The sequence below is a fragment of the Macaca nemestrina genome, chromosome 19 (assembly GCF_043159975.1).
Source record: "Macaca nemestrina isolate mMacNem1 chromosome 19, mMacNem.hap1, whole genome shotgun sequence".
In the NCBI taxonomy this organism is placed as follows: domain Eukaryota; kingdom Metazoa; phylum Chordata; class Mammalia; order Primates; family Cercopithecidae; genus Macaca; species Macaca nemestrina.
The window spans coordinates 38,699,409-38,724,886 of record NC_092143.1 but is presented as its reverse complement, the minus strand read 5'-3'; the positions used below and the strand labels follow the sequence as shown (position 1 = coordinate 38,724,886).

The 25,478-nt window shown below is 35.7% G+C and overlaps 1 protein-coding gene and 1 long non-coding RNA gene across 13 annotated transcripts in view; both read left to right on the top strand.

Moving 5' to 3' along the window:
- LOC105489423 (DCC netrin 1 receptor) overlaps positions 1-25,478 on the top strand; it is a 1,213,781-nt gene that overhangs the window by 604,220 nt on the left and 584,083 nt on the right. The window lies entirely within an intron of this gene.
- Positions 1,555-25,478, top strand: part of LOC139360010 (uncharacterized) — a 51,604-nt gene continuing 27,680 nt past the window's right edge. The window contains exon 1 of the long non-coding RNA XR_011616877.1: positions 1,555-24,733. This is a non-coding gene — a long non-coding RNA (uncharacterized lncRNA). The remainder of the gene's footprint in view (positions 24,734-25,478) is intronic.

Sequence of the window (25,478 nt, the reverse complement as noted above, 5' to 3'; positions counted from 1 at the left end):
GTATTATAGAGATTAATATTAATTAATATTAATTAATATTAATATTAATAATTAATATTTATTTTTCTCTCCACTTTAAAGATGACAAAATTGAGGCTCCTCATTATCATCATTTTCATTATCATCATCATGATGCCGGAAAGCAGAACTTGAATTGACATTGTTTTCCTTTCTCATACCATGGTCAGAGGAAAGAATAGGGGGCCCTTGGATGCAGAAAAGAATACCAAGATAACCCAAATGAGCTGGTCAAATAAGTAGATTATCAGGGATTCTTCTCTCAAACAAAAAGTAGAACATTGTGGAATTTTGTGTAATCTTTGTGTAATGTTGTGCATTTCTCAATGTGTGGTCTTCAGACCAGCAGCATTGACATCATCCATGAGCCTCTTAGAAATGAAAATTCACTGGCCTCGCCTCAGCCTGCTGAAACAGAATCTGTAGGGTTGGGGTCCGGGAAACTGTGCCTTAATAAGTCTTCCAAGTGATTCTTAAACACTGCTTTGAGAAAAGGAAGACCATCTGGTGGTAAGTAAAGGAAATGGAATATTAACAAGAGTAAGGCAAGACATTTATATTCAGAAACCAACAAAAGTAGGTTTAGTAGGCCTTGTATAAAATGATAGATCTGTTATTAAAATTGGAGTATAAGGGAGGGGCTTCATCATAAGGAAGAACAGTTGAGGCAGAGAACAGAGTAAGAAGTCAGAGTAGGGGTAGATAGCCTCCAGACAGACTTAACCTTCTTGTCTCAACCACTTTCACTCAAATTCTTGAAATATCCCTTGTGTACATAAGACTAGTAACAGAACATGAAATTGAACTAAGCCCAAAGTAGAATAAAAGTAGCTCCACCATGATTCTAGTTATACTGATTCGTAGAATGTGCTCCCCTGGAGGATGGGCCATTATGACTGCACTGAGACAGATCTTTAAGTTTGCGGATGACTCTGAAGCTGTTTTAGCTGGGGAGACAAGAATGTTTCATAAAACTGTGTGAATGGGCAAAATAATAGCAGATAAATTTCAGCTGTGGAAAGTGTAATGTAATAGAGTTAGGGAAATATATTCAAAACTATGCTGATATGATGTAGTACTCTTTCTGCTATCACTTATTTGTAGAAGAAAAGATATCTTAATTGATGTCAACTATCCCTTGAAGACAGTCCAATGGAGTGTGGCCGTTCAAAATGTCAACCAAATGCCAGAGATCACCAGGATAAAACTGGAGAAAAGCAGAATTACAAGATGTTGTTATATGTTTGAACAGAGTAATATTTTAGTACTTGGAGTAGAGTTCAAAGTTCTACTCAGTACATTCTGGTAAGGTCATAAGGCAGTTGGAAAGGGCTGAAAGGTTAACTGAAATGATCAAAGGAATGAAATATTATAGTAAGACCAGATGAGAAATTTTCAGCACAGAAAAATGACGGGTGAAAAGGGACACAATCAAATTCCTGACCATGAAGGATATTAGTAAGTGAAACATGGACTTGTTCAACAAATTCAAGAATATTATACCTAGGAGAACTCTCTTGAAGCTTGAAGGTAATTTTAGGATAAAGAAAAAAATGTTTAAGTCTTTTTAATATAGCCTATGGTAAATTTACTGATGCTGTTCCCTTCTAGACGGTTCATGAACTGGAAAGATAATCAGGAACAAAAAAATATATAATTATGGAAGACGAGATTCAAAATGGTTTATAAAAGGGAAGCTGTAGATTATTATGGATATTTTAGTGTTTAATAAAGACACTACTCAGGACAATATGAAAAATTATACCTCTTTATATAAAACAAAGCCCAGGAATTGATGACTGATACCATATTATAGTTTCTAAATATTCTTTAACATACATATATACACGATTGTGTGTACATATATATACACACACATCTGTATGCATATAGGTAAAAATGCACTCATATATATACATACACATATTACACATATATGAATATACATGTATACATTTATATTTGCTTTCCTTTTAAAAGAAAATATTTTGTCATTATTAAAGAAACATGTAAGCATTATAGGTAAACTTGAAAATACAGAAAAGTAGATAAAAATTACGTGTAGCTTCATTCACCAAAGAGATTATTAATTTTTCACTGTACTACTTATGTGTAGTTTATTTCATATTTTCTGATGTTTGTTTATTTGTTTATTTTTTTCTTTTGCTATGGAGTCTTGCTCTTTCGCAAGAGACAATTTCTGCCTCCTGGGTTCAAGCAATTCTCCTGCCTCAGACCCCCAAGTAGCTTGGATTACAAGCACCCACCACCATGCCAGGCTAATTTTTGTATTTTTAGTGGAGATGTGGTTTCACCGTGTTGGCCAGGGTAGTCTAGAACTTCTGACCTCAGGTGGTGCACCCACCTTGGCCTCCCAAAGTGCTGGGATTACAAGTGTAAGCCACTGCGCCTGGCCCATTTTCTGATTTTTAAAAGTAATTACTGCCTGCAGGATTTTGTCACTAATTATGTAGACTATTGGTTTAAGATGTTTTTTTTTTTTTCAAAATAATGTGAAAATACTAATATAATGTGAAATTCAGTTTATCCATGTTTAAGGTTTTTTATATATTACAATTAGTCTGTACATCTTTTGTTTTCTGGCTTAATCTGGTTTAATATTCAAGTTTGTTAAACTCTTGAAGTAACCACTTTTCTAATACTATCTTATTTCTGTAATCCCATTTTATTTCTAATGCATTTTGTTTTATATTTTAATACTATTTAGTATGGAAAAACTATTTTAGGTGTGTCTTTTAATAGCATGTGGGTGCCTCCTATGTTTGTTCATATCTAAGTATATTAGTCCATGTTCATGCTGGTGACAGAGACATACCTGGGACTGGGAAGAAAAAGAGGTTTAATTGGACTTATAGGTAAACATGGCTGGGGAGGCTCAGAATCATGGTGGGAGGTGAAAGGCACTTCTTACATGGTGGCAGCAAAAGAGAATGAGAGATGCAAAAGCGCAAACACTTGATAAAACCATCAGATCCTGTAAGACTCATTCACTACCATGAGAACAGTATGGGGGAAACTCCCCCATGATTCAAATTATCTCCCGCCAGGTCCCTCCCACAACACGTGGGAATTATGGAAGTACAGTTCAACATGAGATCTGGGTGAGGACACAGAGCCAAACCATATCACCAACCAATTTGAAATACTTTGCCTTTTCCAAGGAGGGTTTGGCTTTTTCATATTTGTTGTCACATACAAAATAATTATGAGATATTTGAAGCAAACAGGGTCTGACTTTGAATATTGGTACTGTTTATTAGCTATTTACAAAGTTATATGAAGACTTGAATTTGGTAGTAGATATTAAATACTTAATAAAATGCCTGCCACAGAGTATGCATTCAAATTATTATTTTGATTATTTCCTCTTTCTTATTTATACCTCTTTTATTTTAATACCATTTTGATGTTTGTTATATGTTTTACTATATAGTTTTTGTTTCAATTTTACTGGTAACTCAGAAGATAGAAGCACTATTATAAATTTTACAAGCAATTAACTTTAGACTGATAGAGATAGGTATTTAAATATATGAAAGACTGATCGAGAATTTAGAATGCCATTATTTCTGCTGCCTCTCTCTCCTTTGAATTTCATTAATAATAGTACTTTCATGCCAGGTAAATTTTCTTTATGTAGAATTGTTTTTGAAATTTTCCTTTGATTTTTCATCCTATCTGCTATAATTACTGTGCATATTTAATCATGTCCATGTAAACATGTTAATTGTTCAGTGACAGAAGTAGAAGGTGACATTTCAAGAGAATGACTGTTTAGTGAATTATTTGAAGAGTACATCTGAGAGTTCAAGGGTACAAACAGTAAAAATGTTTTGCAATCTCTATATTTATATCACTGTGTTTTTTTAATTGATGCGTGAAAGCACTTTCTGCATCATTTACACAACGACCATATGTATTTACAGTTAAAATTTAAATATTTTAAGACAAGAATGAATGTTTCACATTTATTTTTATTTTCTGGCATTTATAAAAACTGTAGAGGATATTCTGAGTTTATGTTGTAAGTTGTAATTCTCCTAAGGACTGGCAATTTTTTGTTTGTTTGTTTGTTTTGTTTTGTTTGAGATGGAGTCTCACTCTGTCACCCAGGCTGGAGTGCAGTGGTGTGATCTTGGCTCATTTTAGCTTCCGCCTCCTGGGTTCAAGTGATTCTCCTGCTTCAGCCTCTTGAGCAGATAGGACTGCAGGTGCCCGCCACCACATCTGGCTAACTTTTTTTTTCTTGTATTTTTAGTAGAGGCAGAGTTTTGCCATGTTGGCCAAGTTGGTCTCTACCTCCTAACCTCAAATGATCCGCATTCCTCAGTCTCTCAAAGTGCTAGGACTACAGGCATGAGCCACCACCTCTGGCCTGACAACTAGTGGTTAATGAAAATATCAAAGTTTGACAACTAACCTGGGTTTTAAATGGTAAAATAAAATATCATTCTAATAACATTTCTCTGTCTCACTTTACACAAGGAATAAGAAAATGATGGAAGAAGAGATGCTTCCTTGGTAATGTGATGCTTACAATTCATGTTTGCCTATCATGATGAGAACAATATTTTGGAAATCTGAGAAGATAACTTAGGATGTTAGATCTGAGGGATTGTCTATACTTTGTAGGAAATGATACTTTGAATTCCAGAGTTCAGTTAAGTCTGAAAGTTAAAGGCAGGATCACTCAGGACCCAGAACTGCAGCACCAGTTCTGCATCCAAAACTGGCTGTGCAATTGCTGCAAATAAAATTTGAGCCTACAGGCACAATATTTGTCCAAAGAAGCCAGGGAAGTCCCAGTTTTTCTGTAAGAGTTTTACAAGCAAAAGCATATAGAAAACCCTGATAAGTGACATGAGAAGGAGTGGGAGGTAAAAAAATGTATTAAAAATAAAAAGTAAAAGAAGTCTATAGCACTGGAGCTTTAAAAGTAGTCTCCGCACCAGAAACAGGATCACCTGGGAATATGTTAGAAATGCAAAATTTCTTCCCCTTCCACCCCAGAGCTACTGAAAATAAACTATACAGGAAGAGAATCAGCAATCTGTTTCCTCTGGGTGATTCTGATACAGGAGAACCACTGGACTGTAGACTTGATCGAGGGTCATTTAGTGTGTGGATCAACAACCTCATCTCCCACTGAAGGCTCTGTTGTATTACATCATAAGCTGGTATGTATGATGATAAGAAAAGAGTATCCAAAGTTTTAGTTGTCGATTTGTTTTAGTCTAGTCTGTTTATGAAGGCAGATAAATCATATATCTCAAATAGCTTCTCATCAACTTTCTTGGGGGCATTTGAAGTGGTAACCTTCCGTTGTCAAGTCCACTTGTGTTCTAAAATACTCAGTTTCTCCACAATACTGGATAAATGTCATGTTACCATATTGTGACGTGCCGTTGATAAATGAAGACCACTCACACATTCTTGCTAGATTTGACAATTATCCTCCCAACTAACCTCTAAAAATAGTTTGACAGCTATTTTCCCAACCTTCTGTTGCTGGTGCTGTTGTTTCCTTTAAAAATATGAACTTAGGTTTTAACAAGAAAAAATACCTTTCTAAGATTTATATGAACAGTGCTTAAGATAGATGATTTTTATAGAAAGGCAAATGTGTTATGTTTTTTCTAAATGTATTTTTTTATACTACACAAATTTATTAGTGAAAATATATGAACACAATCTGTTTTCTAAAAGAATATTATAAATTATTCCTAGACTGAAATTTGCATAGTTGTTAGAGGAAATAAATATGCTATCTGGCATATTAGAGAGGATATCTAAAATTACAGATAACTAGAAGTTCATTTCTAGGGCATTAGACATTTTCATTAAGTCTATTATTGCTTTATTGTTGTTGCTCTTAAGATATGAAATGAATTTTTAGAATGCCCCTAAATGCCTTTGATCAAATTGCAAAAAAGAGTACCCATTCTTCTGAGTTGGTGCTCACTGCCAGTGTGCACTGGCTTAGAGAACTGAGCTGAAGGCTGGATTTCAGCTCCACTTGTTCCTGGGCAGAGACCTCTGTGCAGTGCACAAGCCGACATAGCCTCCCCCCAGCTGTCCATTACTTGTCAACCATGGGTCACAAACTGAAAACCTAACATCCAAATGTGGCCTATAGGCTTTGTTTGTTTTGGCCTGTGCAGTAAGTAGAAACAGCTTCAATTCTTGGCCAGTAGTTTTGAATTAGAAAATTTTGCAGAATCATCTGAATTCCTCTGGAAAACTAGAAGACATAGCAACCTGGAGCTTCCATTCCTGCCTAATAATTGGCTGGGGCTAAGGGTCAGCTTCCCTGCTAGAGGAACGTGTGCTCTTCGGGCCACAGTTCCCCTACCTTCCTTTGTATTCATCTGGCATCTGTGAACATCGAGGTTTATAATTTGGTATGACTCAATATAGTAATCACCTCTTCCATTTTTCTCAGCTGCCTGAGGCATTTTCTTTCCATGGTGATAGCAGAAACTCAAGGGAGAAAGCCCCACAATGCAAACAGATTTCAGCTCTGCCTACATTCCATCTGCAAACATCCACCTCGGCCAAGCCCAAAGTCCAGGGGGTGGAAAGTACCTTCCACCCACCTTGAAATCTTAGCAGGAATGTTAATGCAGGCATATGAAGAATTGTGATCAATCCAGAGCCACAATTAGGGTTAGGCAGGTGAGGTGCAAAATTTAAGAGGTACCAACAATCTTGTAATAAAGATACACATTTTAATTCTTAACTTTTGAAAAGCAAAATTAATGTAAACATCCATAATAAACAAAATATACAAATATTAGATAATGACAGAATCTGACCACCCATCTGTATGGCTCACCTCATTCACTTCACCTGCCTCGTTGCCCGGTTGGGTCTTATCCCAATATCGATCCCATCTGAAACACTCCTCTGAGTGGCAGTTAATGAACTGCTCTTGCTTGTATCTTGAGTCTCTGCATTGGTGTGAATATTTGTATCGAAACATTAAGAATTCAAGTTTCTGGGAGTTTTATTGTATAATTAAGCTATCCGTAGAAAGGGTTTAAGGCAAGTAGTTTTTAACACAAAACATCTTTAATTTGTTAAAACTAAATTATGTAAAAATAACATATTCCCCTAGAAGCCTTTTAGAAAAGCTTGCATTTTTTTTCTTAATGCAAACTGACTACATATTTATACTAGTCAACTCCTTATATTGTCCAAATCCTGAATTTCATCATCTGAGCAAGACCACTTTGGCATCAGATTTAAACAAGATATCAATGTCTACGAAATTCCCTATAGTTGGACTTGAGGGGTAGTAGCAGAGCTGATACAGCAAGAACTTTCCAGTCAACTTGAGGATGTTTCTATAAACTTTTTCAGCATAACTGACCTCATTACACTGCGAAGGTATAACTACAGGTATCCCATTGCCTCTTGTGTCAGCCTGGCAAATGAGAAGCAGTCATATCACTCGTTAAATGTCTTATTACTTTCCAACTTGGACTTTGGGACGTGGGCTCCAGTCTGCCCATAGGATACTTGTGGACTGCCTCTCATGGAAGGGGCCATTGCATGCCATGCATGCTCCCAGAGAGTTGTGCTACTCCTGGCTGCCTGGGTTCCATGAAGTCCATTCCCAGTGCAGGACAACCTCACGGCAACATATTGATATTGCATGTTCAAGAATCTTAAAAGATTCTTGCTGAATTTCAAACCTAGAGGGGAGGACCCTGTGGTGGTATCAGTAAGGATAGCTGGGACATATTTAAGAAGGACTGAGATGAAGTAAGACCTGAAAGACAAGCGTCCACAATTTCTTCCTCTAAAAGGTAGAAAGGCATCTAACCATTTAAAAATACATTATTATGAACAAAACACAGAAAGATGTATATCTCTGTCGGTGTTCTAACTAAATAAAATAATATTAGCAGTATGAAAAATTTTTAAAGGGAGATAGTAACTGGAAGGGTCTAAAAGAACATTGTTATTGATTCAGGATATATATTTTCAGTATACTATTCCATGTGATATGACTATTTTATTTTTGTGTACAATAACTTCATAGAGACTCTGCAGAAGTTATTCCTGAGTCCTATTTTTAACAATATCATTATATTTAATGAAATCATAAGTTAGTTTCTTATCCATAATTCTATCAAAGTTTTGGGGTGTGTGTGTGTGTGTGTGTGTGTGTGTGTGTATGTATCTGTGTGTATGTCTTACTTCCCAAAATTGGAAAATGTAATGAGACAGGGGCTTCTATCATTATGAATAATATTGAGCAATGATATTGAATAATGATCAATATCTTTCAAAGCTATCATTTATTGAACATTAGCTATATACCAGAATCTGTGCAATATATTTCATGTGAATTTATGCTTCTCTCCATTACAACCCAGTATACATTCGTATCCCTATTTTACAAATTAGAACACTTAAATTGAGAAAGGGTTAAATGACTTAGTTAAAAGCCTGCATCACTGATAGATGTCCAAATTAGGATTCCTGTTCACCTTCTCCCGCAAAACTGAATCCCTATGGGGCACCCCTACTTTGGCATTCAGCCTTGAGACTATGTTTCAGCTGCTGTGTAGTTTCCCTTCTTATCACACTGATAAACACTACATTCATGAAGGTCTGTCTTATAGCAGACTTTATTCCTAACATTTACACTTATCATTTCCTTTAATCCTCACGTGTTATATGTTATTGTTGTTCGCCATTCTACAGGTAAGAAAACTAAGGTTCTGAGAACTTAAGTGTGTTGCCTTCGTCAGACAGCTAGGGAATGGCCAAATCAAGGTTCAAACCCAGATCAGTCCAACTCTAGATGTCATGCTTATAACCCTTATGCAAAGCTGTCTCCAGTCATGTCATGCTTCCTCTGTGATACGGTGGGAAACTCACTGAATTAATAGTCACAGATATCAGGTTTTTATCCCAGATGTGGCTGTTGCCAAGTCCTGTTTCTTTATCTGTAAAACTGTGATTAATAGTCCCTGCCCTGCACAAGTCATATCATTGCTATGAGACTTCAGCCAGAAACAAGGACAGGAAAACTTGAACTGCAAGCTCTTGTTAAAGTACTGTCAGCAACTTGAGAGGCTGAGACTGCTTTGTATCTCACATAAGCCTAGAAGAGTTCTTGACTCTGAAGCTTATCAGGACCCAGCTGGAAAGCAAATACACATAAACTGTGCTGGTAAAAGAAAAGTGAAGGGCATTTCTTGGAAATGGGAAAAGGCTCCTCCTCTTTCTCTTCCTGCCCCTACTTAGGGGCAGTCCCAGCCCAAAATGTAATTAAGAACAGTTTGAATACTCAAGATTTTATCCTTCCTCATTAGTATGTTTTCCATTATTTGTATTTCTATTATTTGTTCAGTTCTATTTCCCCCTAATTTGTTGCTTCTTGGAGTCAACAGTGAGTAGGAAATGCCAATGGTTGATGATTCCTCAAATAGCCCTGAAGATTTAATGCAAAGTTCTGATGCTCTAAATATGTGTGGTAATGAGATGACTGCTTTCCTCTTGCCTTCAGAATGGTTTTCAGCAGTCCTGGTCTCAGCTCTCTTGAACCTGCAGGGCAGGCAGTGGCAATGCTCTTGTCAAGGAGCCAGAGTCTCAGATTCTAACATCTTGATGATAATAGATTTTGCCTTTCTTTTTCCAAAGCACTTCATTTAAAGATTTGGGAACATGTAAATAAATTTCTGGCTTTCCTTTTCTAAGCTCCCTCCTCCTACCTCCTTAGTCCCAATCTGAGTTTATTTCCATCATAGAAAAAAGAATGTAGAAAACTAAAGCCCCATCAGTAATACAGTAGTCAGGCACATCTCACCTATTTGACAATTATTTCTTGAGGACCTACGTACACAGGCACTCTGCTAGGTACCAGGGGAGTGGTTGGCACTGGAGACATGGTTGGCTGTTTTCTGCCATTGAGAAGCTTAAACTTTCCATTTCTATATTGTTTGGAGGCTATGATTATCTTCCTGATAATCTACACGCTATTTTTATATTTCTCTCCATCAATATTTTTGTATCTCTCTCCTGATTCATCAAGTTATCCCCAGAATAGAGGCTTTTAGGGAAATTCCACAGAAACCTGAATTTCCTGCTCTCTTTTAATTGAACACAAACTCTAAATTCTGTATTTACTCTCTCTGTGTCTATACAAACCAGTCTATGGCCATTTTCCCATCCTGGCCTGTGTCATGCAGCCAGGCTGACTCACCTTTCCTTGCAATAAATCAACTCTTTAAAAACCATCTCCACAGTAGAACACATCTGAGTATCAGCTCTCTGACAATAGAATATAATTTGATAGCAGAAGGCTCTAAACAAATTCCTTTGGACAAGAGATATATAGATTATATAACTCACACCCAAATATGTTTAAGTCAAATCAATGTGGCCATGCAGTTTAACTCACCAAGAGAGAAGGGTTACAATTGGTTACTTAAAAGCCTCCCTATCTTTTACCTTATGGATATGGGCATATCAAGACTGAATATATCTCTTTAGCTATGACCACCTTGAAATGGATAACCAGCATTTTCCCCTAAAATTCCAGATTTTTATTCCAAAGCATCTCCAGATTTGTTGCTCATTCCTGCATTGCCAGCAAGCTAGAAGCCACTGTTCGGTAATGTTTCAGTTGAGAATGCATGGGCCTTGAGGATTAGTTTGCCCTCAATCACAGTGGGCAGGAGTGGCATTGAGATGAGAATCTCTATTTTCAGAGTTCTAGTCCAGAATTTCTCTTATACTAACCTGCCTCCATAGGGCATATGTACTTTACAAATCTTTATTTTTAACTTTAATATCTGGAGTATATGTGCAGAACGTGCAGGTTTGTTACACAGGTATACATGTGCCATTGTGGTTTGCTGCACCCATCAACCCATCATGTAGGTTTTAAGCCCTGCATGCATTAGGTATTTGTCCTAATGCTCTCCTTCCCTTGCCTCCGACCCCACAACAGGCCCCAGTGTGTGATATTCCCCTCCCTGTATCCATGTGTTCTCATTGCTCAACTCTCACTTATGAGTGAGAACATGTGGTGTTTAGTTTTCTGTTCCTGTGTTAGTTTCTTCAGAATGATGGCTTCCAGTTTCATCCATGTCCCTGCAAAAGGCGTGAACTCATTCTTTTTTATGGCTGGATACAAGTCTTTTCAAAATAAATTTATATTTGGAAAGCAGTATGTAGACTCCTAGGGGAAAAGTATCATTTCAAACTGATAGTAGTTAAGTATTCTGAACACGTTAATTAATGTTTTATTCTCCAGACATGTAGTTAGATTTCCAATAGTATTAGGGTCAATATTGTGTCATTTTGCATAAATTGCAAACACATTACAATTTGTGGTGTTATTACTAATAGGCGGATAGACACCTATGCTTATTTCCATGATAGGGAGAATATAGGCAAGTGTAGAAATTTTCGGTGAATTGTTCAAGGATGCCTAACTAGTATGTATGATGTGGGGCAGTATTTTCAATGAAGATGTGCACATTTGCTGGGTCTATAGATGTAGATAAAATTATTTTGAGGATGTTTATCTGGTCTTGTACTTGGCTAATCTAGCCTTGAAAAAGATCAATCTATATATTATCACTTCTGCTTACTTCTGCTTGAACCTGACACACATTGTTCTTAAAATGTCATCTTTCATATTCCAAATGAAATGCATTTTTTCCCTTTCTCTATGCCTTAAATTATTTATGTCCTTATTTTCCTTATTTTAATATTATTTTTTCTGAATATTCTCTCAGGTATTTTCAACTTGAAAAGGAGTATGTAAACACTAACAATAACTTCAAACATTTCAGCAATATCTAAAATGAAATGTAAATGTCCCCTCTACTAATGTCTTCCTCTCATTTTCACATCTTCAAATGTTTCTCACAAATTTAACAATCTACACTGGAAACTGCTTGATCAAGAAAAAATGTGTGGAGGGAGAAGACCCCAATTCAAACTTTGATTTTCCTACCACAACGTTAAGACAGTAATTAGGTATCTTAGGAATCTCCTTTTTCAGTTGTGACATTGATTAGTAGTTTCTCATCTACTTATATTCCAGCACTGTTGTGATGATCACATAAAATAGGGTATATAAAAGTGGTAAGGAAGTTAGAAAGGCCATACTAATTTAAGTTACTGCATTCGTTATGTGAAAAGCATTCTACTCAGCTCAGGTACCCCTTTTGGCCTGTATAGTTTTGGCCTTTGTAGTGCTTAGTATCATTTCCATAAACTGAGCTAATTTACGTGTTTATATGTTAACAATCACTTTTAATTAACCAGAAATAATTTCTCATTTATGTAAATTCTATAATAGGCTGGGCATGGTGGTTCATGCCTATAATCCCAGTGCTTTGGGTGATCGAAGTGGGAAAGTCTCTTGAGGCCAGGAGTTCAAGACTATCCTTGGCAACATAGTAAGATCCTGGCTATACAAAAAATTTAAAAATTAGCTGAGCACGGTGGCATGTGCCTGTAGTACCAGCTCAGCTATTCAGGAGGCTGAGGTGGGAGAAATGATTGAGCCCAGGAAGTCAAGGCTGCAGTTAGCTATGATTACACTACTACATTCCAGCCTGGGCACCAGAGTAAGACTCTCCTGTATCAGGGAAAAAAAAGGAAAAAAAAAAAAAGAAAAACCCATAATATTGCCTTTAATACCTCTCTAATGTTCCTTATATCATCTTATGATATTTTTATCTGTTGTGAAGTCAAATATGTCTCTGGCTGAATCCCTCAGCAGTAACCAACGTTCCTTTTCAAAGAAGACATGCTTATCAAATATTTACGTTTTAAATGAATTAATAAATAAACAAATGAGTGAGTTATAGAAATATTTCAAAGTCATTGTGAGCTTTCATTCTCAGTGCTTAGATAACAAGTCTTACCAAGAGACACAGAAGTGTCCATACATCCTCACCCCTCCTCTGTGGTTGCCCCACTGCTGTTAGAGCAGTCCCAAACATGAGACGTCAATGCATAGCATCGACTGACGGCTTCCCCAGGGCTTTCTGCCTCTGTGACCCGGCCCAAATTCTCACACAGGATATATTGAGTGATTCCTGCTGAGTTCAACCTGTATCTGCCTGATCCATTTGCTAGTGGAGTCCTTTGGACCTTCCAGAACAGTGGCCTGTCTCTACCCACTGAGTCATTCTAATGCAGCACTAAGGCAAGAACATGCAGCTTATCCATTTGTATCACTGACTTTCAAAGCTGCCTGAACAAATGGTTCTGGCTGGATTTATTTCAAAGCATTGACTACGGCAGGCAGAAAGCTTCCTGCCAGGCGGTTATATTTACCACACAAATTTGTCAGCTTAACCAAACATTTCAGTGTGTTAGGAGCAGGAATTTGAATTGATTGATCTAAAGGGCTCAAACACTATGAAAGAGATGAAGGTGCGTCAGCTGACATAACAGTGCCTGCACGAGTCCAAAATGATCACTAAATAAATGTTACTTTTCAGAAAGACTGTGCTGTTATCTTATCTCCCTCCCATACTGGGTTTGCAAAAGCAATTGGAGTTTCATAAGTGTTGGAATGTTTAGGCTAAAACACCATGGTGATGATAGCAATTTTTAGGTGCCCTGATATGTTTAAATTATATAGCAAAAATACTATTATAAACTCTGAGCAAAATTGTGGGATGCAGGATATCTGAATTCTTACTACAAGCTTCACATCACCTCCATTTATGTGTACCTGTGCTCAACTTCCTTTTCAGTCAAATAGGAATTACTCATTTTCATTGTATTGCTGGCACATTCTCTTCATAATCCAACCTTAGGCTTGCAATAAAAATCTTCACAACCCAAATGCCATGAGAGTACCTGTGGTTAAGCCTAGAAAATATTAACTGATCACTCAAGAATATATATAACAATTTTCAGTATACTGGAAGAATATCATTAGTTTTTTTTCCAGTATTTTTTGGAGATGAAATAATACTGTTTGTAATTGTCTTAATTATTACCAGCTTTATGTAATTTGTCATTTTACTATATTCTACATATGTATGCTAGTCTGACTTATTTTATTCTGTCACTAGTCACTTGGGGAAAAATTATAGTAGTAAGACAATTTTCTGAACATTTAAGATCACATTCAGGCAAGAAACAACATATTTTGCATATGGGTGTAAGGAATACCCTCAGAGAAGGGTAGGGAAATATTTGAGAAAGGTCTTATGGTTCTGCAAGGATCTTGGAATCTACAAGGCAGATTAATAGCCCAATTATTTCCAAAAAGCTATTGCCAAATTTGATACAGCTGATTATTTAAGAAGCAATTTTTAAAAGCCACACTATTTAAATTAATTGAATAACAATATAAATGGAGCAAATGGAGTTAATTTGTTCCTCAGTCTCTTACAAGGCTATTGTGGTAAATTCATTATAGAGAAGAGTTGTATAAATATTCTAATTTCAATTTCTCTAAGTCATAACTGAATGCCAGCTTAAGTTACATCTGTATGTTTTAAATATTTTTTTAAGGTAATAAACATTTTAAGAGTAGGTTTAGGTTCACAGCACAGTTGAGCGGAAACTACAGAGTTCCCATAACATTCCCTATTTTCATACATGCGCATCCTTCCTCACTATGACCATCCCACGCCTCAGTGGTGCATTTGTGATAATCAATAAACCTATATTGAGGCATGGTTAGAGAATGATGTCCATAATTTACACTAGGTTTCTTGGTGTTGTATATTTGTGTTACATGGGTTTTGGCAAAGATATAAGGACAAGTATCCATTATTATAGCGTCACGCATAATAGTTTCATTGTCTAAAGAATCATTTGTGCTCTGCCTATTCATCCCTTCCTGCATGCTGTGCCCTGGCAACCATTCATCTTTTTACTCTCTCCATAATTTTACCTTTTTCAGAGTACCATATAGTTCAAATCATACAGTACGTAGCCTTTTAAGATTGACTTCTTTCACTTAGTAATATGCATTTAAGTTTCCATATGAGCTTAGTAGACCTTTATTTTATTTTATTTTATTTTTTTATTTTTTTATTTTTATTTTTTTTGCACCAGATAATTTTCTACCGTCAAGCTTTACCGGTTGATTTACCTATTGAGGGGCATCTTGTTTCCAATTTTTGTTTCCAATTTTTGGCAATTGTGAATACAGTTTCTATAAACAACTATGTGTAGATTTTTGTGGACATGCATCGTCAAGTTGGGTAAATGTCAAACAGCATAATTCCTGGATCATACGTGAAGAGTATGTTTGGTTTTGTAAAAATCTGCCAAACTGTACACCAAAGTGGTTGCACAATTTTGCATTCCCACCAACAATGAATGAGTTCCCGTTGCTCCACAACCTGGCAAGCATTTGATATTGTCAGTGTTTGGGATTGTGTCCATTCCAATAGGTATGTAGTGGTACCACATTTTTTTGTTTTTATTTTTAATTCTCTAGTAACATATGATATTGAATACATGCTATTAATGTATACTTTCTTGCCATCTGTATGTTTACCTTCTGTGATAAGGTGTCTGTTTATGTCTGTTGCCCATTTTAAAAATCAGGTTGCTTGTTTTCTTGTAGTTTTTAAAAGATTTTTGCATATTTGGGCTATTATTTTTTTTTTAAATCAGTTGTATCTCTTACAAATGTTATCTCCCAGTCTGTAACTTTTCTTATAATTCTCTAACCTTGTCTTTCACAGAACAGAGGTTTTTAATTTTAATGAAGTCCAACTTATCAGTGATCTCTTTCATGGATTTTGCCTTTAGTGTTGTATCTAAAAAATCATCACTACACCCAAAGTTATCTAGTTTTCTCCTGTGTTGTCTTCCAGGAGTTTTATAATTTAGCATTTTAAATTTAGATCTATGATCTATTTTGAGTTAATTCTTGGAAAGAGTGTAAGGTCTGTGTCTAGACTGTTTTTTTGTTTGTTTGTTTTTTGTTTTGTTTTGTTTTTTACATGTAGATATCCAGTTGTTTCAGTATCATTTGTTGAAAAGACTGTCTTTGCTCCATTTTATTGCCTTTGCTAATTTGTCAATAATCAATTGACTACATTTATTAACTATATTTGGAAATACTTTCTATTTCTGAGCTTCCTATCCTGTTGCATTGATCTCTTTATTTATTCTTTTACCAATACCATAATGTCTTGATTACTATAGCCTTATTTAGTTATAGATTTATTGTAGTAAATCTTGAAATTGAACAGTGTCAGTCCTCCAACTTTGTTCTTACCCTTCAATATTGGGTTTCCTATTCTGGGTCTTTCGCCTTTCCATATAAACTTCAGAATAAGTTTGTTGATAGCCACAAAATAAGTTACTGGAATTTTGATTCTGATTCTCATGGACTCTATAGATCAAGTTGGGGAGAACTGACATCTTCACACAGTCAGTCATATCCATGACCATGACATATTTCTCAATTTATTTAGTTTTTCTTTAATATCCTTCATCAAATTTTAACTATATTTTCATGCTTAATGGATTAAAATTTGTAAACATGTTTTAATTAAGAAGAAATATTTTTCACTGTAAGGCTTAAATTTGATTTTACAATGACCAAAGTTAGAATGGACTTCAGTGAAACAGGCAGGTACACTTTTTCCTGTTGAGTTCAGTTTGTCAATAGCAAGGCAGAAAACAGCCATATTGCTCTGAATCTCTTGCAACTTCAATGCCTTAGGATTGATGTAAATACTTAATTATTTCTGAGTACAGCAGATAATTTTCTCAACACTAGAGTAGACTATTTCCTGAAACTTTGATAGAAAGAACAATCAAATGGTGAAGATATGTAAAAGGATATGTTGTTCAAATCAGAAGGTTTACTATTTAAATAAAATTTAAAAAATGTAATATTTATGATCATTTATGATCTTTATGGAATCTTAATGACCTATCATTTGGTGGTTTCTAGCCATTAGTTCATACATTCATTCATTAGAAGTGTATTGAAAACTCACAAAATCCAATCAATATAGTAGATTATAACTTTGCTGGAAAAATAAGCTTTTGTAAATAATTGCAATATAAGGAAACTGAAAGTAGAGCAATTGATATTTCAAAAACAAGTGACAGTTTTAGCTAGTCCTTAAAATATTAGTAGAATTTTTTTCAACAGATCAAAGGAGCTAAAGAGATGCAAGAGAAGAGTGTTTTTGACAAATATTTGTAGAACATCTGCTAAATACCATCCACATAATTAATATTAATAAGTCCATTATCTCCTGCATTTTATAGACATATTATCATTTGATCACATATCTCAGAATTAAATATTGTCAATGTGATTTTAAGAGAAGAGCATAAAGTATGTGTGAGCAGAGGAAGGCTATCTCACTCCACTGTGGGTTTTCAGGAAGGACCATGAGAAATTAGTGTCCAGGGCAAGATCTGTGGGAATAGCAAGAACAAAGGCTAGGAGGTATAGAGAGTACCTTGTGCTCCACGTGCGAAGAACTCAATAGAATGTGAAAGGGGTAAATGATAGAAAACGAGGTTGAAGAGGCAAGCAAGAACACACTCAGAGAGCCTTGCGAACTACCTTAAGAACAACAAGATGCCATGGGTAGTTATTATCAAGGAAGTAATATGTTCCGATGAGCGTTTTACATGACTGTGCCTGCTTTTGCACAGATTGGGAGAGGAGGCAATATTAGAAGCTGGAATACCAATAAGGCTATTGCATTGATTCAAGATACCATAATTTCCTGAATTAGAACAATGGTATGGCAAATGGAATGTAGCAGGAAAGCACACACAAAAAAATGTAATGGTATATGCTCTGGTGTGAGGAAGCTTGCTTTATTTCTTTGTCAAATCAGCTTGTTCTTTTTTCATATTGTCCTTTCTTTTTAAATTATAGTTTTTATTTCTTCTATCCTTTTATTACTTTGTATGATTTATTTTATAGCATCTTTTAGTTTTTTAATAATCTGCATTTTTCTGGTAGTAATCTATAAAAATAGATAATCTATCAAAAATAGATTTGGTAATCTATCCAAAAATGTATTCAATACTTGTAACCTGTAATTATTTATAATATGGATCTGTGAATCGTGCAAGTTGGAAATTTGTATTTGGATATGGAGAGAAGCCTAAAGTGGGGAAATTATCCTTGTAAAGCAGAAAAAATAGCTTTTAATAATTAAATCTATATTTTCAAAAGATAATTTTGAAGGGTGGTTAAGACACAGGTTGATATTAGGATACGGGAGACAGGATAAGAAGTGAGGAAATATTTCAAAACTCTAGGAATCAGCAGTTGATGACCTAAACTGGGGCAGGGACAATGAAAATGGAGACATGGAAACACATCAGAGACAGAAAGAACAGGACTTGGTGGCCATAGGCATTTAGGGTAAAGAAGGATGTAAATTTAAAGATAACTCACTTGAATGAAAGATGAGGAGGTGATATACTCAGCTGGAGAACACTGAAGAATGAGAGACGTGTTGTCAGAAGGGGGCGGGAATGAGTTCATTTGTGGATACTCTGCTTGAAGTGGCTCAAGGAAGCTCTGAAAGTGGTTGAAGCTAGAAGTAAGGATTTAGAGCAAGCTGGTGCAACCCACAGCCTGTGGGCCATATGTGTTCCAGGATGGCTTTGAATGTGGCCCAACACAAATTCATAAATGTTCTTAAAACACTGAAATTTTTTGTATTTTTTTTTTTTTTTTTTTTTTTTTTAGCTCATCAGCTATCATTAGTGTTAGTGTATTTTGTGTGTGGCCCAAAACAGTTCTTCCAATGTGGCCAAGGAAAGCCAAACAACTGGACACCCCTGATTTAGAGGTCATCAGTTTGGTTTAGTTTTTGTGAATAAATAACATTTCTAGGGGGGCGAGGGAGGACGGGCAGAAACTATAATTGTTAATGAGTCAAGAATGGAATAGTGTGAATAAAAGACTAAAAACAGAGTTTTAAATGAGTTCAGTTGGCTGGATTTGCGCTGATAAAACATGAGGAAGTAACTAGGTAGAAGCTGGTTTGCTTTTCAGAGTATTCATGTTTGAGCCGTTCCTAGAAAATTGTTCATGTTAACCCAAATTTGTAAGTGATGGAAGACTACTTAAACCAACTAATTTACTAGCTATGTGCTCTTGGATGAGTTATTGAACCCTCTAAACTCAGGCATATACATTTCTGATTCAGGGGCTACATTTGTATGTCTGTTATGTGGATATATTGTGTGATGCTGAGGTTTGGGCTTCAATGGAAGCTGTCACCCAAATAATGAACATTGTATTCAATAAGTAGTTTTTCAGCCTTTGCTCCCCTCCCTCCTTCCCCACTTTTTGAATCCCCAGTGTCTATCGTTCCCAAACTTAAGTATATTTAACTTTTAAATATAGAAAATAAAATTTTGTCTATAATTTTATCAAGCACTAGATGCAATTTTTTAAATCATCACACTCACATGGGAGGCACACAATAAATAATATTTATTCATAATGGTTCCAATGATAAAATGACTGCCAAGCAGACTAAGATATATCTGTTGTTTTTGCTATGCATCTGGTTTACAAAATAAATCAATATTCTATTCGAAGATTTTCATGGGATACTAGTATGTTTTCAGAGACTGCTGGTTGAGCACTGAGTGACAGAAAGTTTAGCTGGGGGAATTAGGCAGTGATTCTGAATCATAATTGTAGCTCTGAACCTTCTTTGAAACTTTGATTTTTATGTGAATACATACTTGAACCCTACTGACTTCATGCTAGATACTGAAATTACCAGAAAACAACAGCAAAATGAAAAGGTACAGTTTCTACTAACATGGACTTTAAGTAGGCTTGGAAATACACGCACACACACAATATAGCTACTCAAAATTTCCCTGGAGCTTGAAATTTCCCTAGGTTCCAAATCTATAGATTTTAAAAATATTTCTAGTTTTTGTGTATACCACAAACCTTGTAGTGTTAGAGAATGACAGATTAAGGAGGGAAAACTTTTATCAAGTGAATATCCCTGAGGCTTTTTCCTGTAATTAAAATTTTTTAACATTTGTAATAAATTACATAAATCACTACACATTACATTGCCAGCAGAAATCAGTTTAGACTTTTTACAGCTTTCAGCTTCTGGGTCTGTCACTCATTTCTTTTAATGTCTACATTTTTAATGTTGCTTTAGGCCTACTGTCTCTACTTTACTAATTGGCATACTTTCTTTTTCTTTTTATTCTACCCATTTGAGAAACTCATTTATTTGTCTTCAATCATCTTTAAAAAATTGACCATGGTTCATCACAGTTTATTACCCAGTGACTCCAAAATCAAGATGACATATTCGATATGAATGTGATCATGTTCAGCCACCATTGCACAATATTCATAGAGGATCAAAGTGTACCCAACATTATGATAGTTCCTTGTACTCTTTACTGACTTCGTTAGCAAACTGAACCTTGTAATTTGGCTTCCTTTCCCTCTTTAATCCCTCCAACATGGTTACTCTCGTAAAACATGTCAAATTTCCTTTCTGTGAACTCCAAGGGATTGTTCAAAATCAAGAACTTGTTGATGGATTGATATTTAAAGTAAGTAAATAACAGGCTTAAAATATTTTTGCCATGCAGTGATATTATTTTATATTTATATTTTTGTAGTAAGACTAAAAGTAGGTCACGCTGAATTTTGACGGCTCTTTAGAGGGCCATGCAATTTCATTGCTTCCTATAATCAGGACCAGTAGTACCCATAAACACATGCTTATGTTAATTGAGGGAACTTAAAGATTTTTAAAAAGTCTATGACACAGCATTACTAAATATTTGAAATTCTATGTTGTGTGCTAAGAAGTTATTTCTAAAGGAAGGCCTGGTGTGAAAAATATTTTCTAGGAGAATGATATTAAATTGATACATAAATATATATTATGTATACATTACCAAGTGAGCACATATTTCTTTAATGATAAATGATACTTCTAAAGCAGAAAGCAAGACTGTGAAGCAAAGACCTGCAAATGGAGTGCAATTTAGTGAACAAAAGAGGGATGCGACTGCCTGAACATGCACAGCAGTCTGAAGTAGTCAGGTCTGGGGCACACTGAGCATATGTCCTGGGAAATAGTGAAGCATGATGAAGGTGGAGGGCATTTTTGAGTGAGAAGGTGTTGTGGAGGCCAGGTTAAAGGGAAAGTATGGAAATGCACGGGAAAAATACTCTCAATTCTTAACCGTTTGGCCCAAGGTAAACACTTGTTGCAAAGAGAATTCTAACACTTCCAGGAATGTTTTGAACAATGATATTTTTGCTTTGGAGCAGTTACTTATATTATCTGGTATACACTGTTCAATATTGAAAGCTATTTCTGATTATCTTTAGATCTTTAGTTTTTTTTTTTTTTTTTTTTTTTTTTACAAACTCTCTAAGCATGATCAAGTGTATTATAATCTTAGCCTACGTAAGAATTGGTAAGTTCACAAAACATTTTATTTAGTGTTTACCTTACACAAGGCTTGGGAGATTTTTTAAAGGTGCATAAAGACAATTCCTAACCTTAAAACATTCATATTATAATCACTAGACTTTAATGAATAGAGACAGCCTTGTAAGTAAATAATTCTCTTGATATGATATGGTAAGTACAATTAGAGACAGGCATATTCAGAGGCTACAGAGCATAGACAGAATAAATAGCCATTTTCATCAATAGTAAATTTCACTCTGTTCTTTTTAGGAGCTCACCTAAGGAGACTTGGAAAGAAGGAAAAAACTGTGTTTTAATCCATTATGATTATAATTTAATTCAGAAAAATGCTCCTTCCAAAAAGGGAAATTCTGAAATCGTTTACCAACGTTATAGTTCAGAAAAACACATTTAATGATGTTGAATCTAAAGACTACCTTTTAAAATTATCCACTGGTATTTGTTAATAAAAAAACATGAAATGATATAAATTCCAAAAGAAAAGATAAGGCATTTTTATGAATTCATCCATGAGGGAGCCTGAGAGAAACTTTGTGATTGTGACTTTTTTAATCTCAATTTTTCTTTTTTAAAGAATCATGGATTAGGGCTGTAGTTGGGTTTATTGCCATGTAAGTCAATAGATCATAATTGATTTAGTAGTGTTTGAGGGACTGTGGGTACTATTTTCTAGTTTAAAAAAGTCTCTTTAACTTTCTGTCATAGGATCTGAAATCACCAAAGATTTATTAAATCATTATATGTTTATTTATTTGATTAAATTGAGATTTTTAGGTCTTTCCAGAAGGCCCTACTTAAAATATTCTTAGAATTTCTACTAGTTTCCTATTACTGCTGTTTAAAACACACACACACACACACACACACACACACACACACACACAAACGTAGTGGCTGAAACAATGTAAATGTATTATTTCACAGTTCCGGAGGCCAGAAGTTGGAAATCAGTTTCAACTAGTGGAAATCAGCATGTTGGCAAGGCTGTACTCTTCTAGATGCTCTAGGGAAAAATCTATTTCTTGCTTTTTCCAGTTTCCAGAGGCTGCCTAAATTCCTTGGCTAATGGCTATTATGCTATCTTCCAGGCCAACAGCCTATAGCATCTTCTTTCCTTTCTGACCCTTGCTTCTGTTCCTACTTCTTCACTCTCTGATCTTACCCTCCTGCATCTCTCTTTTGTCTTTACACTGGGGCCACCCAGATAATCCAGGATAATCTACTCATGTCAAGATCCTTAACTTCACATCTACAAAGTTCCTTTCCCCAGGTAAGGTAATATATGTGCAGGTTCCAGGGCCAAGGTGAGGATATCTTTTGAGGGCCATTATTCAGGCTATCATGAAAGGTAATACTTTAAATGTTGCTGTGATCCATAAATATCATCTTAGAGAAGACTGTAAGGACAAGGTTCTTGAAGAAACAGACTAAGTACTAGAAGTCAAGGCTAGATTGAGAAAATGGACTAGAAAGGATGTGCTTGAATTTTTTTTTTTTTTTCTTAAAAGGAAAACTACCACAAAAGGGGAAAAGGAAGATTCCTCCTCCTCCAAACTGTACTGTATAATTTTTTCAAGCACAAAGTTCTAAGCAACGAGAAGGTCAAAATTTTATCCACGTTTCTTTAGCTGATGCTGTTGCCATGTACCTTGTATATTTAATATCCTTGCAAATGTGAATTCCAAAAACAGGTTTAAAACTATGGCCAGAGAAAAGTAATAATATTTTTTTTTCCTTTCCGCATTGCTTATTCTTCAGAAAGGTATTTGGTTGTTTGAATAAATGACTTTAGAATTTAGAGCTTAATTTTTAAAAAGTTATTCTGTAAAGGACACTGGAAATAAACTATCCCATATGCATACTTTTACTGAGAAAGCACAGTGTGTCATAAGTAATTTATATCTGGGGTCTAAGATCATATTTGGTGGCAAACCCAAACCTGGTACCCAGGTTTCCTGGCTTCCAAATGAGTTCTCTTTCCACTGGATCCATTAGCTCAATGATTTGCACTTGAGTTTAGATCTCAGTGCAATATACAAACTACCCAGGAGCATCTTCCGTTCATAAACCCATTAATGTGAGAGCCAGGAAACGTTTTCTCAGTATGTTCAATAAACTCCACTGATATACTTGGCTCTGTGGGGAGCCATAAAGGAATATCGTGCTTATCTTCCAGAAGTGCTTCTCTCCATTGCTAAGAACTTGAAAATACCTGAGATAGACTGCTAGGAATTCTTCCCCAAAAATCCATAGATCATTTCCCATAGTAATCCTGTCTAATCTTTTTCCCTTGCTATTTTGAAGTCAAGATTTACCCTGAAGCAAAGAGTTGTTTGAGCAGGGGGTTATCGCATGGTCATGAATAAAGAGACATTGCTTATAAACTCTGCCAACTTGAATGATTCGCTTTCCTAAAATGAGCGGCATAAGGAGAGTACTTATTTATTTATGCTTTCTAATACCCAAGAGAACAAAAATAATTTTTGTACTGTTTTTGAATTGTTCAGGCATTCCATACACTTTTGATAGCTGGCTAATATCCTGAACAATCTCAATTTTTTTCTTTTTATCCCCCACCCCTAAATCCTACTTTGTCCATCTCTGCTGTGCAATGTCCCCCAGGAAACGGACACAGGCTCTTGGGACAGCTGGTTTCTGGTGGATTGCCCAATTGGAGGCACCAGCAGGAGAAAACAGACAGGACAGTGGAAGGCAAGCGTTCTTGGGGTTTTTCTCCATTCCCTATTGGCCTGTACCCTCCTTGAGTACAGCTATGTTAGGCGACACCTCTTCCATGGCTCCTACTGTTTGTGATCTCACGATGTTCCGGAATCACTATTTCTCCTTTTGCCCCTTCAGGCCTATCAGTGGTCATAACTTTCTCTGTTGCAAATCTCTGGGTGTATGCCTTAATCCAGCCCACTGATCTGTAACCAGTCTGTTTATTAAGCTTTGTCTTAATAAATTCGAACCACTTGAATTGAATTTTGCTTTGTAATAGGCTTAAGTCATTGACATGCACCTTTCCTGCTATGTAAGAGGAAACTCAACAGCGATTTGAACATCTTTGGAGCCCCTGTGCTCTGTTATCTGCCTGTTGTACTGCTCCCTCTGGTTGGCTCACCCTACGGTAATGGTGAGGCAGGGAAAGGTGCTCAGAAGCAGCATGCTTAAATCCCTCTGAAATGAGTTGACACACTTCCTTTTCCTAGTCCAGGATCCCACATTTCTGTGGGTCTTAATCTCTGGTAAGTGGAATAGCCCAGAAAATGTGGATAAGAAACCTCACAATTTATTACTTTGGCTGTTACAGATGTGTCAGCAGTCCTGGCTTTGTTTTAACCATTTTGTATATAAATCCTATTATTTTACTTTATGGCCTCATCCCTTTTTATGGAGCAAATCCAACCCAAACTTCTCTGTAGACCTTCTGCCAAAGTAGAGTAAATTGAGTATGGTTGGCCCTGCCTAGTAATACCATTTATTTGTTTTTCAGGTGGCTTTCTTAATGACAATGTAATTACTCAAATGTCAAAAGTTCTCTGCCAAGGCAACCAAGTGTGTAATATGTACTGTATAGTTTTGACAAAGACCTTGAATTCAACTGGGTCATTTTATTTCTGTATTCTTGGAAATAATGCTCATGCTAATAGCAATTTACACCATTCTAAGACTTTGCCTTTTGAAATTTTTCTTTACTGTTCCATGTCTCTTTTTACAATGTCTGACTGTGTCTTCAGGTTCTGAATCTATCCTTTCTTCTAGATTTACCACCTTAATTTTCTGTTGCTTTCTCCTCTTTGGATATATTAGATATCTCTCTAGATGAGCTTTCATATTCAATATGTTTACCTCCTGATAACTTCAAAAATATATTTGGTGTATTTATGTAGGGAAAATAAAGATGTAACCCTTATGTAACAATAAAAAATGAAATACAGGGACAGGATTTTCTGGCAATATAATTGAGACACTTTTCTATACTTATGCAAG